Source organism: Phyllobates terribilis, unplaced genomic scaffold, assembly GCF_046119375.1.
Source record: "Phyllobates terribilis strain yellow unplaced genomic scaffold, ASM4611937v1 Scaffold_244__1_contigs__length_2968133, whole genome shotgun sequence".
NCBI lineage: Eukaryota > Metazoa > Chordata > Amphibia > Anura > Dendrobatidae > Phyllobates > Phyllobates terribilis.
This window is the reverse complement of record NW_027363004.1, coordinates 2097287-2118132: the sequence shown is the minus strand read 5'-3', so window position 1 is coordinate 2118132 and position 20846 is coordinate 2097287.

Genomic DNA, 20846 nt, shown 5'->3' with positions numbered 1-20846 from the left:
GACCCGTACACAGTACTGCCCTCAAGTCATGAAAACCCGAAAGTATGCGTTATCAGTAAGGATGGAGGAGAGACCACAGCCACTGTCTCTAGAGACCACCTGAAGAAGTGTCCCGAGCAGCTGCAAAGCACTGATGAAGACCAAGATAGCCCTCAACCCGCAGAGGAAAGGGAAGAAATGGTCAGTACAGTACTCGGAGAATTTCCCCGGTCCTGGACACAAATTAACAATGCTATTGTGGCACCCGTCCTTACCTTTCTCCAGCCAGCCCCTCAAGGGCCTACAGAAGAGCAAGTAGTATTGGAAGAGCAACCGGCCCCGGAGGCAGAGGATTCCATACCAGCAGCCCAGGAGAATCAACCCTCTGCTAGTAGTGAGCCTGCCGTGCCCGTGGTAAGCCAAAGAGTACGCAGAAAGCTGCCCAACCGACCCGTAACATCTCCAAACACCTGTAGTGCAGACACTAGCGAGCCCACTACACAAGGGGTGGAAACAGGGGACCCAGAAAGAACACCATCAGATAGTGTGTTACTTAGGTCAACAAGGAGCACTAGAGGTCAGAAGCCCGCTTGCTGGAGAATCTAGGAGAAATGATATATACCTGTATATTGCAAATGTTGTAATGTTTTATGTTTGTTACCTCAATACTGATTATGTTTCTCAAGTTACCCGACAGGGTCTATGGACGGACAGGTTATGGACAATGAATAACCGGAACTGTACCTTGTAAATAGTTGCACATGTTAAGTGCCCCTTTTGGGCCAGACCACAGAACAAAAACCCGTGGAGGTGGCTGAAGACGTGGTCCAACGCCGGATCATCGATGCCCTGTAGCCAACCCAGGGCCTACGTGGAGGGTTTGGGACGGGTCCCTCAAAATGCATCTTGGGTGACATGGACACCTGGTTACGGAAGCGCCGTGACCTATCAAGATTGAACTCCTTGTACATATATTGTTGTGTTATTGTTTATACCCTGTTATGTGTGTTTTCAAAAAAAAAAAGTGTTTAGTCCCGGAGTACTAAAGTTTACTAGGGGGGAATGTGGCACCCCAGGGGGTCTGGTTGCCACAGTGGTAGAAATACCATGTCTGAGAGCGAGCATGGGTTTTCCTGGTCAGGAGCACATTTGCATGCAACGGCTCCGGCCCCAGTCCAGGGAGGGGAGGAACCTACCCTTTGTAAACTGGATCTGGGGCGAGGTTAGCTAGTTAGTTCCAGAGAGAGGGATAGAGCAGCAAGCAGCCCTGTAGGAGACAGAAGCTGAGAGCCAGGGACCGGAGCAGCAGAGCTCGTCCTGGCAGAAGACGCAGAGAACCGGACACCGGAGTCCGAGGCTGTGAGGATATTCACATCCAGCAGCAGAAACCACCTGGCAGGGGATTTCAGGTCCTCTGGCCGTAGAAAGCCCAGAGGCTCAGTCACACGCAAGGGACCGGCACCGCCATCGAGGAGCGGAAGGAACCAAAGGCCCCAAGTCACCAGCCATACGGGTGAGCACCACACGGTACACTCAGGGACGTGGGCTACTACACGACTACAGCAAGGTAGCCAGGAAGAGTGCAGTTAGACGGGAAGGCCTACACCTCCACCTGGCCAGGGGGATTCTTGTTCGCTCACAGACTGACCAGGCCTCTAATGTTAGCCAGTACTCCCAGCAGGGTCTCCTTCATCACCAACAGTAAAGACCCTGAACTGCACTGCATGGACTTTGAGTCATTTCTGCTGCGCCTATGCACCACAACCCTCACCATCTACACATGCTGCCCTGAGGCTATACTCCTCCCGTGGGGAGTTATACTACCCCCTGCTGCGCACACAACATCAGCCTCAGCGGTGTGCCCTGCAGCGGTGGTTCTCAGTGATCGCAATCCACGGGTGGCGTAGTCGGACATTTCAACATTAAAAACCTAGTAAACAGATCCGCCACTGGTTTGACCACCCTGAGCCACGGGACCGGGTTGCCGCCACGGAGACTACAACCCCTGACATCACACAGAGACCCGGCTCCGGGTATTCCCACACACACGGCCCAGGGGGCGCGTCATATATAAAGGCATATACGACTAGTAATGCTAACTGTAGAATACCATGCTACAAATATAACAAATGTTAATAAATGTACAGAAAAAGTAATGGATGATACATCAAGCTCATGTGTAGAAATGAAGCCTACCTAGTGATGTCCGGAGCCTCTCCATAGACTTCAATAGGCAGCTTCTATTGTATTCCTCACTGAGTTATCAGTCTGTCTTGTCTTAAGCTTGATGGATTTTACCTATTCTTCAGAGGACGCTACATTCACAAATCCTTGTCTATTTCTATATCCTTGTAAAACAGAACCTTTTTCTCCCATGTGTCTCCGCATTGTCTCCATTTTATATCCGTGTTGTATAGATATATTTTTTCCTCATACATTTGTAAAAACTGAAGCAGGTAGACAGTCTGAACTTTTATTTATCCATTGACTATTAATGGATCTATTAAAAATGGATGAAACACTGATGGAGCACTAAAGGAAAAGAAAAGTCTTCAGTGCTTCATCCGTTGTACACGGATTTCCTTAGACTTTAATGGCTGAGTCTGATCTGCAAAATGAATGAGAATAGAACCTGCTCTGAGTCTCACGGATTAGACACGGAACTGTTATTAAAAAACAGACGGCACATGGACTAGTGCAATAAATGTCATGCCACGTTCACACATTCAGTATTTGGTCAGTATTTTACATCAGTATGTGTAAGGCAAAACCAGGAGTGGGTGATAACTGCAGAAATGGTGACGTGTTTCTATTATACTTTTCCTCTGATTGTTCCTCACCTGGTTTGGGCTTAGAAATACTGAGGTAAAATACTGACCAAATACTGAACGTGTGAATATGGCCTGAAAGTGGTGGTCTGATATTTCATTAAATTAACCTGGTGTCTACAGCTCTGACTAGTGATGTAGAGGTGAATGAATCTCACTTTGCATTCCTGTGAGAGTCACATCAAGGCTCATTATATAGAGAAATTATCTTCCACATCGCGTATAAGATCCTGTAGGATTCTGAGAGTCAGAAGTAACGTGGGACGACCGAAAGACCAGAATGGAGTGGACAGCTCCCCAACAAAGCGATTGATAAAACTGATTTCCCCTATGAGCAAAGGAGCATTGCTTTAATCACAGCTATGGTTGAAAAAACCCAGTAAACAGTCTTCATTTTTCTCTTCTTCGCAAAAAAGCCTTTAAATTTGACAAGTCAATGATTTCTATTGTACTGACTGCAATAGTGTATGGCACTATTCCTGCAAGAGGATCCAAACTGAACCACCAGTGCAGGCCCGGGACAAGGGGTAGGCACCCGCCTAGGACGCTACCTCTCTGAGGGGGGAGCAGTTTAAGAAAAAAAATTGACATTATTGAACGCCTGCAGTCAACTGGCACCTTCCTCCTGCCGCAAACATTCAGCATGCTGACAGCCGGTACACAGGAACAAAGGTGAGCGGAGTCAGTGGGTCACTAACACCGCTCAACGCCTGCGCCCTGGTTCTCATTCCCTCTCTGCATTGAAATGCATTTGTGTCTTTAAGACAATGTGAACGCTGCCCCCAGGACAGAAGCAGAGGAACTGTAATCAGGTCGATGTTCTGGCGGTAATTCCCGCAATACGTAGGCTATGGACAGTCTGCCCCCTGTTAGAGGATGGCGCCACACAGGAATACGGCAGTAGAACAACCATCGGTTTTGTTACAAGCTGCATCTATTGTATCTCATTAATTGAAACCAAACGGCCCCCATTATAATTAAGCTATATTAGTTTCCATGACTATTCTTGGGTCTGACATTGTAAAGGAAGTGGTCATCAGAGCTTGTTACCTGATGGATCAGACGAGGAAGTTAGAGGTCCAGTTACCATAGTTTCTCACCTATTCCTTTTCTTGGGGGAGAAGCCATTTGCGTCATCTGCCTAAGGCAGCAAAATACCTTATCATGATATTAATAAAAATACCAAAAAGCATGTCAGTAATATAGCCAAAAGCAACATAGATGTTTTATATATTTATTTTTATGCATAAAAGTTGTTAATATTATGCAAATATATAAAAAGAAAGTGTGTAGATATAGTCACTTTCTGTGGAAAGGAGCAGATGATGATGATTCCGCTCCTCAGGCCTCGGCCACTTCTACCGCTTTTGGACATCCAGGTCTGGATCACACATGAGAGAGGAGAAGAGCAGGAATGTGTGACTTGTGATCTGTGTAGTTGGAGTTTTCCTGGATTCCTACAGCATCGCGATCAGCCAAATGGCCTTCTGTCTGACCATGGTCAGGAAGGTGAAGGAGCAGCCGCTTCCTTCTGTCTGACCATGGCCTGGTAGAGGAAGGAGCAGCCGCTTCCTTTGTCTGTACATGGCCAAGTAGGAGAAGGAGCAGCCGCTTCCTTCTGTCTGTACATGGCCAAGTAGGAGAAGGAGCAGCCGCTTCCTTCTTTATGTCCATATCTTGTAGTCGTCTCCTTACCACCACATTGTAGATGAGTCGTCCAGATGGTGACATAACAAGTATGGCTGAAAGAAGTCCTTCAATTTCAGCCTTTAATTACTTGCTATGTTGATCCAGAGGAAGGCGAAAAATAACCCTGAGGACTCGTTGTTGTATCATCCTCATATCAAGGGAAAAAAATTCCTTCCTGACCCCAAATATGGCGATCGGAATAAATCCCTGGATGTTTGGTGCTCAAATCTACTTGGATGTTATGTTATGTGGTGGAAGCTCGGTAGGTTGGTCACAGTCCGGTAAATAAGAAAGTCCAGTGTAATTGTCTCATCCGATTAATGTAAATCTTCATTCCTGGATGTTACTGGAATGGGGCTGATTTTTATTAGCCTAATACTCCTGCTGGAAGAAGAGAAATATACACGTCTGAGAATCAGCCCCTCACATACAGTATATACAGTACTAGGGGGATATAGCGATAAGGTGTATAGTGGGTAAGTGTGTTACTGGGTAGTGATAACACTTTGGATGTCTGTATGTGCTGTACTTACATAGTAATATGGGAATGGTGGGTCGGCTCTGCCGGACTCCACATCGCTTCAGTCTATAGAATAGAAAAACGGATGCGATCTGATGGATGATGTAATGGCAGATCGGGCAGATGGAGTTTTGCAGAGGAGCTAGAAAATGAAAACAAAGCATTAGTCATTATATTATGTATTATTACTGATAAATTATTACACAATGTCTATGGACTGTCCATATCTTATCTTCTATATCTTCTTGTAATCCCCCATTATCATTGTCCATCTGATCTTACTCACCCGTTTTATGATATCCATGGTATGACAGCAGATCCCAGGTGGAAAAGAAGGGATGTCGTCATACAGAGACTGGTGGTATTCGTCCATTGTGCCTCTGGTATAGAATGGCCAGTCACCTACAGTCATCATATATAAGATGACGCCAAAGGAAAAGGAGTCTGCCAGATGGTTGTATCCTTCACCGTCCATTACCTATGGGAACATGAGATTGGAGAGAATCTGAATATACCGGGAAGGGGATTTACACACAGAGACTATGAGGACCTGTCTGTGATTAGATATGAGCAGAATACATTGGGATCAGATTATCCCTCAATCCTACTATCGACATCAATCACACAGAGATGTTCCTTACCTCGGGCGCTATGTAACCCTTAGTGCCAGCAGTATATTCCACTATGTCACCCTCAAATACATTCATGGCTGCTAAGCCAAAGTCTGAGATTTTGATGTGTCCGGTGTCTTGGAGGAGGATGTTCTCTGGCTTCAGGTCACTGCAGGGAGAAGGAGCAGATACTGATTGTGAGGACAATTCATGGAAAGAACTTTCTACAATAGATATGTAAGGAGACAACAGAGAGTCACAGGTGACAGATTTATGAAGGAGAAATGATTACCTATGTATGACGCCGCGTTCATGAAGGAACTGGAGTCCGCACACCATCTCTGCCGCAAAGAGTCTGTGGAGTAGAAAGGATGGATCAGTGGTTACATGCACAATCATACAGAGAACATGAGGAGATCACACACGTGTCCTTTTCACATCATTAGTTTCTCCAGTTGTCGTTGTCCATTGATCTAAGACTACAATGTGCCGGCAGTGGATTATTCACATTCAGTACCGGACATTTACCTTATTGTCTCTGTGTTAAACATCATTGAATCTTTCATGTGGCCAAACAGGTCTCCTCCGACTATATAGTCCATGGCTATTTCATACTCCGTAGGTGTTTCCCTAAACGCCCGCATAGTCATTAGGTAGGGGCACCCGGCAGCCATTCTCAGGACTTCTAGCTCTGTAGAGATTAAGTCCTCACAAGAACTTTTGTCCATGATTTTGATGGCCAGCAGTCCTTCACTGACTGGATCTGATGCCAAGACGACCTGGAGAAAAATCACAACAGATCAGACCAAACTCTCATCTATTACTGTGTAGTAGTTCACTAGTTAATCCCAATTATCATTACATATGAGCATCCTGTAATGAATATGTACATCTCTCCTGTGTATCTGGTGCAGGATACATTGGGGAACACGGACAATATAAATTGACACTTACTTTTCCATAGTTTCCTTTTCCAAGAACTTTCCAGAACTCGAGATTGGAAAAGTCTATAGGTTGGCCTGTGTGGACCAGTTCTCTTGGGTCAGAAATCTGTAAACTGGCATCATCAAGGCTTTGTGCCGGTATGTCCGTTGTGTCGTAGGGCGTCTTATCGATTCCATCTGCTGAGATGATATAAAAAATTTGAACCCCTTAGTGAACACATTATTGGAAATGACTACCTCAGCCTGCTGAAAGCCCCTGTCTTTTCCTCTTCCTGTTAAGACCAGCCTGGCTTTCAAATGAGATTTTTAATTTCGCTATATACAGTTCTATCACAGTATCTAGTAGAAGCGATCAGAAAATCGCAGGTTCAAATCCCCAAAGGAGAAGAGTAAACTGCTTCTCTACAAGGGGAAGCTGTGCCGGAGAATTGTTAACTCCCGGACACATGAGCTGACCTGGCAGGTAGTGGTCCCGAGACGAGACGCGGCTATGGTCCTGGAGGCATTCCACGACGGAGCAGGACACTTTGGATGGAAGAAGTTGGAGTTCCTGTTGCGTGAACGGTTCTTCTGGGTAGGCATGAGAGGGGCCATTGAGAGATGGTGCAGAGACTGCGGCCCGTGCAACCTGAGAAGAAAGGACCGTGCCAGCCAGAAGACTCCCCTGCAGCCCATCATCACCAAGGAGCCACTAGAACTGGTAGCCCTGGACCATGTGAAGCTGGCTCCAAGTAGGTCCGGGTACGTCTACGCTCTCACCATCAACTACTCCCAGTTCCTGGTGGTTGTCCCTGTCAAGGACTTAACAGCTCAGACAGCAGCTAGAGCCTTCCAGCAGCACTTCTGCCATCCAAACGGGTATCCAGAGCAAGTGTTGACTGACCAAGGTCCAGCCTTCGAAGCGGAGGTCTTCCAGGAGTTCTGCAACCTCTATGGCTGTGTTATGCACACGCCCGGACTGACTGGCGTGTGCGTGTTTATGTAGTGATTCCACTGTGCCATGAACCGGAGAGTGCCTGGAGGGGCGTAACTAAGTATCTGCCCTATCCGACCAAGGTGGCACGACGGCATACGACGCCAGTGCACCAAGGAGGAACCGAGCAGAGGGACCAGGTGCTACTCCAGGACAGACCCCGGACACGGCTGTTGACCCACACAGGGGAATACAGGAACAGACTGGTAGGCTGGCACACAGACTGGTGGGTATAGGCAGGCACGACTGGTATGCAGGCAGGCGGGTATGCAGGCAGGGGGGTACAGGAAAGCACAGCTAGAGTGCAGACAGGGAGGCACTAGCAGGTAGGAACACAGGCGGGATAGGACCCAGTACACACTGGGACTCAGGAACAACACAGGCAGAGGGGTACAGGCAAGCACAGCTAGAGTGCAGACTGGGAGGCACTAGCAGGTAGGGACACTGGCGGGATAGGACCCAGTACACACTGGGACTCAGGAACAGAACCACAGATGTGGCGGACAAACACAGCAGAGTGAGGCCGCCCAGAGAGGTGAGCGAGAACAGGGCAGGACAAGGCCGCCTGGAGCGGTGAGCAAGAGTAGAGCAGGACAAGGCCGCCAGGAGCGGTGAACAAAGGGTCAGAGCTGAGCGAGACTGCCGGAGCAGTGAGCAAGAGTAAAGCAGGACGAGGCCGCCTGGAGCGGTGAGCAAGAGTGGAGCGAGACTGCCGGAGCAGCGAGCAAAAGGGTCAGAGCGGAGCAAGGCTGCCGGAGCAGCGAGCAAAGGAGTCAGAGCAGGCTAGAACCGCCGGAGCGGTAAGCAAAGGAGTCAGAGCAGGCTAGAACCACCGGAGCGGTGAGCAAAGGAGTCAGAGCAGGCTAGAACCGCCGGAGCGGTGAGCAAAGGAGACAGAGCAGGCAAGGCTGAGTAGGGGGGACAGGGCTCTGTTCACACGGAACAGACAGGAAGGGTAAGGCAGAGCCAGACACCCACAGGGTACTTGCAGTGAAGTAGCGAGTGGACCACAAACTCACAAACGAGAGTACAGAGACAACAAGCAGGAGTTAGGTACGAGTTCAGACTCTGCAGAAAAAGGAAGGGAACGGACATAGAGGCAAAACAGGTAAAGGATAGGAAAGAGTTCAGACTGGAACTGAGTGTACGGAGGAGACCGACACTGCAGCGGGAGACAGGAGCGGGTCTGGGAATACGGCCCCCAGAGAGGCGGGACAAACAGGCAAGGAGCGTGTTCAGACAGGACAGACAAGATACAGAAACAGGTCTAGGTAATCGGCCCCTAGAAGGTGGAAGGAACAGGCTAGGAGCGTGTTCAGACAGGACAGACAAGATACAGGAACGGGTCTAGGTAATCGGCCCCTAGAAGGCGGGAGGAACAGGCTAGGAGCGTGTTCAGACAGGCCTGGAAATACAGCCTCCAGGATAGGCAGACAAGAGAACACAGACAGGACTCAGTTCAGACACGGGAACTGATACCGTAAGGCAGGAGATATAGACAGGACTCAGTTCAGACACGGGAACTGATACCGCAAGGCAGGAGACATAGGCAGGACTCAGTTCAGACACGGGAACTGATACCGCAAAGCAGGAGACAAAGAACGGGACCTGGCACCTTCAGAGTGCAAGCACACACTGAAAGAAACACTATGCTCAGGCAGGGATAGATGGGAGCAGCTGAGCTATATACCAGGTGACAGACAGCAATAGGCTGAGGACGCACAAGGGGTGTGACCCACAGCAGGTACAAAAAGCAGGAAGTGATCGGGCGCCGCCCTTAAGCAGCAGAAACAGACACAAACAGACAGCATGGAGGGAAGCCAGAGAGACATTCTGAACTGGAGATCAAGTGCGCGCTCTTGCACAGTGGGAGATGGACCACCATGCAAGGACGCCGCCAGGTATGTTACAGGCTGCAAGAAGATAAGGACAACGCCCTATCACCCCCAAACCAACGAATTGTGTGAGAAGATGAACCAGGTGGTGATAGACTTGCTGAAAATGTTGCCCCTGGAAGAACGCAGTCTGTGTCCTGAAAAACTGCCTGATCTGGTGGACTTGTATAACCACATCCCAGTAAATTCCACCAACTGCACCCCGGCTTACCTAATGAGAGCAAGACCTGGTAAGCTGCTAATTTACCTGGATATGGGAGTCCTGACACCCGAGGATACCTCGCCAGAGGCAGACTGGGATACAGAACGGCAGCAGCAGTACCGGAAAGTGCAGGAGAGTGTTGAGAGAAGTTTGTCTCAAGCAAGAGAAAGGCAAGAGAGGACTTACAACCAGCATGCTCCCGCTGTTCCCCTGGCACCTGGAGAGCAGGTCTTGAAGAGGAAGAGGCGGCTCCATAAGTTGGATGACCAGTGTGAGAAAGACCCGTACACAGAATTGCCCTCAAGTCATGAAAACCCGAAAGTATGCGTTATCAGTAAGGATGGAGGAGAGACCACAGCCACTGTCTCTAGAGACCACCTGAAGAAATGTCCCGAGCAGCTGCAAAGCACTGATGAAGACCAAGATAGCCCTCAACCCGCAGAGGAAAGGGAAGAAATGGTCAGTACAGTACTCGGAGAATTTCCCCGGTCCTGGACACAAATTAACAATGCTATTGTGGTACCCGTCCTTACCTTTCTCCAGCCAGCCCCTCAAGGGCCTACAGAAGAGCAAGTAGTATTGGAAGAGCAACCGGCCCCGGAGGCAGAGGATTTCATACCAGCAGCCCAGGAGAATCAACCCTCTGCTAGTAGTGAGCCTGCCGTGCCCGTGGTAAGCCAAAGAGTACAAAGAAAGCTGCCCAACCGACCCGTAACATCTCCAAACACCTGTAGTGCAGACACTAGCGAGCCCACTACACAAGGGGTGGAAACAGGGGACCCAGAAAGAACACCATCAGATAGTGTGTTACTTAGGTCAACAACGAGCACTAGAGGTCAGAAGCCCGCTCGCTGGAGAATCTAGGAGAAATGATATATACCTGTATATTGCAAATGTTGTAATGTTTTATGTTTGTTACCTCAATACTGATTATGTTTCTCAAGTTATCCGACAGGGTCTATGGACGAACAGGTTATGGACAATGAATAACCGGAACTGTACCTTGTAAATAGTTGCACCTGTTAAGTGCCCCTTTTGGGCCAGACCACAGAACAAAAACCCGTGGAGGTGGCTGAAGACGTGGTCCAACGCCGGATCATCGATGCCCTGTAGCCACCCCAGGGCCTACGTGGAGGGTTTGGGACGGGTCCCTCAAAATGCATCTTGGGTGACATGGACACCTGGTTACGGAAGCGCCGTGACCTATCAAGACTGAACTCCTTGTACATATATTGTTGTGTTATTGTTTATACCCTGTTATGTGTGTTTTCAAAAAAAAAAAGTGTTTAGTCCCGGAGTACTAAAGTTTACTAGGGGGGAATGTGGCACCCCAGGGGGTCTGGTTGCCACAGTGGTAGAAATACCATGTCTGAGAGCGAGCATGGGTTTTCCTGGTCAGGAGCACATTTGCATGCAACACCTCCGGCCCCAGTCCAGGGAGGGGAGGAACCTACCCTTTGTAAACTGGATCTGAGGTGAGGTTAGCTAGTTAGTTCCAGAGAGAGGGATAGAGCAGCAAGCAGCCCTGTAGGAGACAGGAGCTGAGAGCCAGGGACTGGAGCAGCAGAGCTCGTCCTGGCAGAAGACGCAGAGAACCGGACACCGGAGTCCGAGGCTGTGAGGATATTCACATCCAGCAGCAGAAACCACCTGGCAGGGGATTTCAGGTCCTCTGGCCGTAGAAAGCCCGGAGGCTCAGTCACACGCAAGGGACCGGCACCGCCATCGAGGAGCGGAAGGAACCAAAGGCCCCAAGTCACCAGCCATACGGGTGAGCACCACACGGTACACTCAGGGACGTGGGCTACTACACGACTACAGCAAGGTAGCCAGGAACAGTGCAGTTAGATGGGAAGGCCTACACCTCCACCTGGCCAAGGGGATTCTTGTTCGCTCACAGACTGACCAGGCCTCTAATGTTAGCCAGTACTCCCAGCAGGGTCTCCTTCATCACCAACAGTAAAGACCCTGAACTGCACTGCATGGACTTTGAGTCATTTCTGCTGTGCCTATGCACCACAACCCTCACCATCTACACATGCTGCCCTGAGGCTATACTCCTCCCGTGGGGAGTTATACTACCCCCTGCTGCGCACACAACATCAGCCTCAGCGGTGTGCCCTGCAGCGGCGGTTCTCAGTGATCGCAATCCACGGGTGGCGTAGTCGGACATTTCAACATTAAAAACCTAGTAAACAGATCCGCCACTGGTTTGACCACCCTGAGCCACGGGACCGGGTTGCCGCCACGGAGACTACAACCCCTGACATCACACAGAGACCCGGCTCCGGGTATTCCCACACACACGGCCCAGGGGGCGCGTCATATATAAAGGCATATACGACTAGTAATGCTAACTGTAGAATACCATGCTACAAACATAACAAATGCTAATAAATGTACAGAAAAAGTAATGGATGATACATCAAGCTCATGTGTAGAAATGAAGCCTACCTAGTGATGTCCGGAGCCTCTCCATAGACTTCAATAGGCAGCTTCTATTGTATTCCTCACTGAGTTATCAGTCTGTCTTGTCTTAAGCTTGATGGATTTTACCTATTCTTCAGAGGACGCTACATTCACAAATCCTTGTCTATTTCTATATCCTTGTAAAACAGAACCTTTTTCTCCCATGTGTCTCCGCATTGTCTCCATTTTATATCCGTGTTGTATAGATATATTTTTTCCTCATACATTTGTAAAAACTGAAGCAGGTAGACAGTCTGAACTTTTATTTATCCATTCACTATTAATGGATCTATTAAAAATGGATGAAACACTGATGGAGCACTAAAGGAAAAGAAAAGTCTTCAGTGCTTCATCCGTTGTACATGGATTTCCTTAGACTTTAATGGCTGAGTCTGATCTGCAAAATGAATGAGAATAGAACCTGCTCTGAGTCTCACGGATTAGACACGGAACTGTTATTAAAAACAGACAGCACATGGACTAGTGCAATAAATGTCATGCCACGTTCACACATTCAGTATTTGGTCAGTATTTTACATCAGTATGTGTAAGGCAAAACCAGGAGTGGGTGATAACTGCAGAAATGGTGACGTGTTTCTATTATACTTTTCCTCTGATTGTTCCTCACCTGGTTTGGGCTTAGAAATACTGAGGTAAAATACTGACCAAATACTGAACGTGTGAATATGGCCTGAAAGTAGTGGTCTGATATTTCATTAAATTAACCTGGTGTCTACAGCTCTGACTAGTGATGTAGAGGTGAATGAATCTCACTTTGCATTCCTGTGAGAGTCACATTAAGGCTCATTATATAGAGAAATTGTCTTCCACATCGCGTATAAGATCCTGTAGGATTCTGAGAGTCAGAAGTAACGTGGGACGACCGAAAGACCAGAATGGAGTGGACAGCTCCCCAACAAAGCGATTGATAAAACTGATTTCCCCTATGAGCAAAGGAGCATTGCTTTAATCACAGCTATGGTTGAAAAAACCCAGTAAACAGTCTTCATTTTTCTCTTCTTCGCAAAAAAGCCTTTAAATTTGACAAGTCAATGATTTCCATTGTACTGACTGCAATAGTGTATGGCACTATTCCTGCAAGAGGATCCAAACTGAACCACCAGTGCAGGCCCGGGACAAGGGGTAGGCACCCGCCTAGGACGCTACCTCTCTGAGGGTGGAGCAGTTTAAGAAAAAAAATTGACATTATTGAACGCCTGCAGTCAACTGGCACCTTCCTCCTGCCGCAAACATTCAGCATGCTGACAGCCGGTACACAGGAACAAAGGTGAGCGGAGTCAGTGGGTCACTAACACCGCTCAACGCCTGCGCCCTGGTTCTCATTCCCTCTCTGCATTGAAATGCATTTGTGTCTTTAAGACAATGTGAACGCTGCCCCCAGGACAGGAGCAGAGGAGCTGTAATCAGGTCGATGTTCTGGCGGTAATTCCCGCAATACGTAGGCTATGGACAGTCTGCCCCCTGTTAGAGGATGGCGCCACACAGGAATACGGCAGTAGAACAACCATCGGTTTTGTTACAAGCTGCATCTATTGTATCTCATTAATTGAAACCAAACGGCCCCCATTATAATTAAGCTATATTAGTTTCCATGACTATTCTTGGGTCTGACATTGTAAAGGAAGTGCTCATCAGAGCTTGTTACCTGATGGATCAGACGGGGAAGTTAGAGGTCCAGTTACCATAGTTTCTCACCTATTCCTTTTCTTGGTGGGGAAGCCATTTGCGTCATGTGCCTAAGGCAGCAAAATACCTTATCATGATATTAATAAAAATACCAAAAAGCATGTCAGTAATATAACCAAAAGCAACATAGATGTTTTATATATTTATTTTTATGCATAAAAGTTGTTAACATTATGCAAATATATAAAAAGAAAGTGTGTAGATATAGTCACTTTCTGTGGAAAGGAGCAGATGATGATGATTCCGCTCCTCAGGCCTCGGCCACTTCTGCCGCTTTTGGACATCCAGGTCTGGATCACACATGAGAGAGGAGAAGAGCAGGAATGTGTGACTTGTGATCTGTGTAGTTGGAGTTTTCCTGGATTCCTACAGCATCGCGATCAGCCAAATGGCCTTCTGTCTGACCATGGTCAGGAAGGTGAAGGAGCAGCCGCTTCCTTCTGTCTGACCATGGCCTGGTAGAGGAAGGAGCAGCCGCTTCCTTCTGTCTGACCATGGCCTGGTAGAGGAAGGAGCAGCCGCTTCCTTCTGTCTGACCATGGCCTGGTAGAGGAAGGAGCAGCCGCTTCCTTTGTCTGTACATGGCCAAGTAGGAGAAGGAGCAGCCGCTTCCTTCTGTCTGTACATGGCCAAGTAGGAGAAGGAGCAGCCGCTTAATTCTTTATGTCCATATCTTGTAGTCGTCTCCTTACCACCACATTGTAGATGAGTCATCCAGATGGTGACATAACAAGTATGGCTGAAAGAAGTCCTTCAATTTCAGCCTTTAATTACTTGCTATGTTGATCCAGAGGAAGGCGAAAAATAACCCTGAGGACTCGTTGTTGCATCATCCTCATATCAAGGGAAAAAAATTCCTTCCTGACCCCAAATATGGCGATCGGAATAAATCCCTGGATGTTTGGTGCTCAAATCTACTTGGATGTTATGTGGTGGAAGCTCGGTAGGTTGGTCACAGTCCGGTAAATAAGAAAGTCCAGTGTAATTGTCTCATCCGATTAATGTAAATCTTCATTCTTGGATGTTACTGGAATGGGGCTGATTTTTATTAGCCTAATACTCCTGCTGGAAGAAGAGAAATATACACGTCTGAGAATCAGCCCCTCACATACAGTATATACAGTACTAGGGGGATATAGTGATAAGGTGTATAGTGGGTAAGTGTGTTACTGGGTAGTGATAACACTTTGGATGTCTGTATGTGCTGTACTTACATAGTAATATAGGAATGGTGGGTCGGCTCTGCCGGACTCCACATCGCTCCAGTCTATAGAATAGAAAAACGGATGCGATCTGATGGATGATGTAATGGCAGATCGGGCAGATGGAGTTTTGCAGAGGAGCTAGAAAATGAAAACAAAGCATTAGTCATTATATTATGTATTATTACTGTTAAATTATTACACAATGTCTATGGACTGTCCATATCTTATCTTCTATATCTTCTTGTAATCCCCCATTATCATTGTCCATCTGATCTTACTCACCCGTTTTATGATATCCATGGTATGACAGCAGATCCCAGGTGGAAAAGAAGGGATGTCGTCATACAGAGACTGGTGGTATTCGTCCATTGTGCCTCTGGTATAGAATGGCCAGTCACCTACAGTCATCATATATAAGATGACGCCAAAGGAAAAGGAGTCTGCCAGATGGTTGTATCCTTCACCGTCCATTACCTATGGGAACATGAGATTGGAGAGAATCTGAATATACCGGGAAGGGGATTTACACACAGAGACTATGAGGACCGGTCTGTGATTAGATATGAGCAGAATACATTGGGATCAGATTATCCCTCAATCCTACTATCGACATCAATCACACAGAGATGTTCCTTACCTCGGGCGCTAAGTAACCCTTAGTGCCAGCAGTATATTCCACTATGTCACCCTCAAATACATTCATGGCTGCTAAGCCAAAGTCTGAGATTTTGATGTGTCCGGTGTCTTGAAGGAGGATGTTCTCTGGCTTCAGGTCACTGCAGGGAGAAGGAGCAGACACTGATTGTGAGGACAATTCATGGAAAGAACTTTCTACAATAGATATGTAAGGAGACAACAGAGAGTCACAGGTGACAGATTTATGAAGGAGAAATGATTACCTATGTATGACGCCGCGTTCATGCAGGAACTGGAGTCCGCACACCATCTCTGCCGCAAAGAGTCTGTGGAGTAGAAAGGATGGATCAGTGGTTACATGCACAATCATACAGAGAACATGAGGAGATCACACACGTGTCCTTTTCACATCATTAGTTTCTCCAGTTGTCGTTGTCCATTGATCTAAGACTACAATGTGCCGGCAGCGGATTATTCACATTCAGTACCGGACATTTACCTTATTGTCTTTGTGTTAAACATCATTGAATCTTTCATGTGGCCAAACAGGTCTCCTCCGACTATATAGTCCATGGCTATTTCATACTCCGTAGGTGTTTCCCTAAACGCCCGCATAGTCATTAGGTAGGGGCATCCGGCAGCCATTCTCAGGACTTCTAGCTCTGTAGAGATTAAGTCCTCACAAGAACTTTTGTCCATGATTTTGATGGCCAGCAGTCCTTCACTGACTGGATCTGATGCCAAGACGACCTGGAGAAAAATCACAACAGATCAGACCAAACTCTCATCTAGTACTGTGTAGTAGTTCACTAGTTAATCCCAATTATCATTACATATGAGCATCCTGTAATGAATATGTACATCTCTCCTGTGTATCTGGTGCAGGAAACATTGGGGAACACGGACAATATAAATTGACACTTACTTTTCCATAGTTTCCTTTTCCAAGAACTTTCCAGAACTCGAGATTGGAAAAGTCTATAGGTTGGTCTGTGTGGACCAGTTCTCTTGGGTCAGAAATCTGTAAACTGGCATCATCAAGGCCTTGTGCCGGTATGTCCGTTGTGTCGTAGGGCGTCTTATCGATTCCATCTGCTGAGATGATATAAAAAATTTGAACCCCTTAGTGAACACATTATTGGAAATGACTACCTCAGCCTGCTGAAAGCCCCTGTCTTTTCCTCCTCCTGTTAAGACCAGCCTGGCTTTCATATGAGATTTTTAATTTCGCTATATACAGTTCTATCACAGTATCTAGTAGAAGCGATCAGAAAATCGCAGGTTCAAGTCCCCAAAGGAGACTAAAGAAAAGAAGTAACAAAAAAAAGTAAAAAAAATAATAAAATGTAAAAAAAATACTTCCCCATTAATAATAATAATAATAATAATAATAATAATAGTAATAATTTGAATATCTAGTATAACCACATCTGGAACATTAATTAACCCAAACAGTAAACACTGAAATGAGAAAATAAATGTAAAGACCAGAATAGGGTTTTTGTGAGGGCGCAGTATACATCTAATAAATTGTAATAAAAGATATCACAATGTCTTGTCTACCCGAGAAAGTTATCTATAAAAGCTACAACTTGTCCCGCAAAAAAAAACAAATCAAGTCCTCGCACAGCTCCATCCAGCTATCAAAATCCAAAAGATATAATGTCTCAGAATATAGGGACACAAACCAATTTATTTTTTATAAAATTCCTAATTTTCTTCTACCAGTTCAGTGAATTATAACCCCTATGCCTGTTCAGCATTATCATAGTTGTAACTGACATGGAGAATCATTCTGTCAGGTCATTTTTACCACTCAATGAACACAGTAAAAAAAAACAATGGCGGAATCACTTTTTTTCCACAATTTTACCACATTTTGAATCTTTTTCCCCATTTTCCAGAACATTGAATAGTAAAATAAATAATGTTCAAAACTACAGCTCGTCCACTAAAAAATCAAGTCCACATACAGCTACATTGGGAGACAAATTAAAAAATAAATAGTTATGGGTTTTCGAAGGAGGAAGGAAAAAACAACGAAAGGTTACCCGGTCAAGAAGGGGTTAACAAATATAACTAAAAGAAAATATTATAATTTTAAATAGAATTATGTAAATGAGCAGGAAATGTCTAATATTTGGGCTCTCATTTATCAAAACTGTCCAATAATAAAACTGTCCCTGTTGTCCTTAGCAACGAATCACAGCATAGATTCCATCTCTTAACATTCTATGGAACAATGAAAGCCGCATTGTGATTGGTTGCTATGGGCAACAAGGACAGTTTTTCTGCACTTTTGATAATTGATGCCAGTACATAATATTAGGAGTATAATCCTCCTCACCCCCAGTCTTATTACACTGAGCAGATCCATCTTACCTGGTCCATCTGTATCCAGTGATGTGTTTGGTGGAGAAACACTCAGCTGTTTGTTCTCTGGGATGGAGATGTTTTCAGCTGATGACCTCGACCTCCGTAATGCACCATTCCCATTTATAATGGGTTTAGCGTAGATGAGACGTCTTCTACATTGGACAACCCAGTCTCTGCTGTTCCTGATCCTCTTCTGGGCTGCCACTCTTTGTAGTTTCGGTGCCTCCAGACTTTCAGATCTGGAGGATGTGACTTGTCTCGGTGTCTCTTGGAGAACCTCTTCCAGCTCTAACTCTGCGCTGATGTTTCTCCTCTTATTGAGGATGGCATCTTTGTTTCTCCTCCGTATTTCAGGGACCAGATCTCCGAGTTTTTTCAAGGAGATAAGAATGGCCTTCTGAAGCTCAGCGGAGGTTGCAGAGTGAGACTCCGTGAGGGTCTCCATTTTCCTTCTCTCTGTAAGGATCTCATGTCTATTGGTCTTTCTCATTTTGTCTAGAATTTGACGTTTGGACGCCATTTTTGAGGCGTCAGTGTCAATGTCCGGTAGTATAAAGTCTTTTCGCCCTAAAGCGAACAATAGTACCTGCTCTTCATTTATTCCTCTCGTCTCTCTGAGAACCCGATCTCTTTGGGCTCTTCTGTAATTATCCATTTTAAAATCAATTTTTGCTTCGTTTGTCACAAAAAACAAAAGGGGCTGCCTCACCCTTGGGAGTCTGTAAGGCAGTGGTTTCCCTTAGGACGGAACACTGGGATATAGAATGCGGTGATGTCATCACATCACTTGTGACATCATTTTTATTCTAATGTCACAATGATAGATAGATAGATATCAAATTTGAAGGATGGGGAGCCAAACTTTTGCAGATGTATACATACAGTATACAGATATACACGGAGTGCACAATTTGTATTTTTAATGATTAATTTTAGTATTGAACAACTACAGTGCTGCTGGTTAATCATAAAGGTTAATAAAATCCGAAACCTGAATATTTACAAAAATAGAAGTGAGGTTTTGTCTTTCTTAGGCCACATTCACACATTCGGTATTTGGTCAGTATTTTGCATCAGTATCTGTAAGCCAAAACCAGGAGTGGAAGAATCAGAGTTAAAGTATAATAGAAACACGTGACTACTTCTGTATTTATCACCCACTCCTGGTTTTAACTTACAAATACTGATGTAAAATACTGACCAAATACTGAATGTGTGAATGTGGCCTTAGGGGAATATCTCTGTGTGCAGAACTGTTAATCAAAGAAATCAAAATGTTAAAAAATACATTTCTGACATTTAAAAAAATATATCTGTGATCATGACGGTGTATGGCACAAATCGTTCTCCTGAAACCATCCCTCATATTAATTATTTTCTTTCTCCCCAAGCAGTGTCTCATACCACTTAACTTATAATAAATGATACACAGGAGACTTTTTTTTTGGATATAATTTGCCATATCAGCCATTTATTAACAAACAACAATAACCAATGAAAGAATTGGCGGAGGTCCTTGGGGCTACAAGATCCAGCACATGTAGAACAAAGCATTTTTCCATAGAATTATTTTACTCTCAGCCGTAACCCCAAACTCAAGGGCACCACACCACAATCAATGGTAAAGGAAACACCACCACTGGCTCCCAGGGTACACCCCTGTCCAGAGCCCCACTAAGTGCCAGATCAGCCAATTAGTAATTCCATCCTGAAGGGAGCCATCTCTGTAAATTCCCACCCATAAAAAATTCCACCAACCCCAAAGACCCCCCCTACTGCCCCAGCCACTGTGACTCGCAGTAACAATTTATAACCTTCATCATAAGCCCGAGCCATAAAACATAACAATATACAGTACAGACCAAAAGTTTGGACACACCTTCTTATTTAAAGATTTTTCTGTATTTTCATGACTGTGAAAATTGTACATTCACACTGAAGGCATCAAAACTATGAATTAACACATGTGGAATTAAATAGTTAACAAAAAAGTGTGGAACAACTGAAAATATATCTTATATTCTAGGTTCTTCAAAGTAGCCACCTTTTGCTTTGATGACTGCTTTGCACACTCTTGGCATTCTCTTGATGAGCTTCAAGAGGTAGTCACCGAAAATGGTCTTCCAACAATCTTGAAGGAGTTCCCAGAGATGCTTAGCACTTGTTGGCCCTTTTGCCTTCACTCTGCGGTCCAGCTCACCCCAAATCATCTCGATTGGGTACAGGTCTGGTGACTGCGGAGGCCAGGTCATCTGGCGTAGCAACCCATCACTCTCCTTCTTGGTCAAATAGCCCTTACACAGCCTGGAGGTGTGTTTGGGGTCATTGTCCTGTTGAAAAATAAATGATGGTCCAACTAAACGCAAACCGGATGGAATAGCATGCCGCTGTAAGACGCTGTGGTAGCCATGCTGGTTCACTATGCCTTCAATTTTGAATAAATCCCCAACAGTGTCACCAACAAAGCACCCCCACACCATCACACCTCCTCCTCCATGCTTCACGGTGGGAACCAGGCATGTAGAGTCCATCCGTTCACCTTTCCACTGGTCTAATGTCCATTCCTTGTGTTCTTTAGCCCAAACAAGTCTCTTCTGCTTGTTGCCTGTCCTTAGCAGTGGTTTCCTAGCAGCTATTTTACCATGAAGGCCTGCTGTACAAAGTCTCCTCTTAACAGTTGTTGTAGAGATGTGTCTGCTGCTAGAACTCTGTATGGCATTGACCTGGTCTCTAAACTGAGCTGCTGTTAACCGGAGATTTCTGAGGCTGGTGACTCGGATAAACTTATCCTCAGAAGCAGAGGTGACTCTTG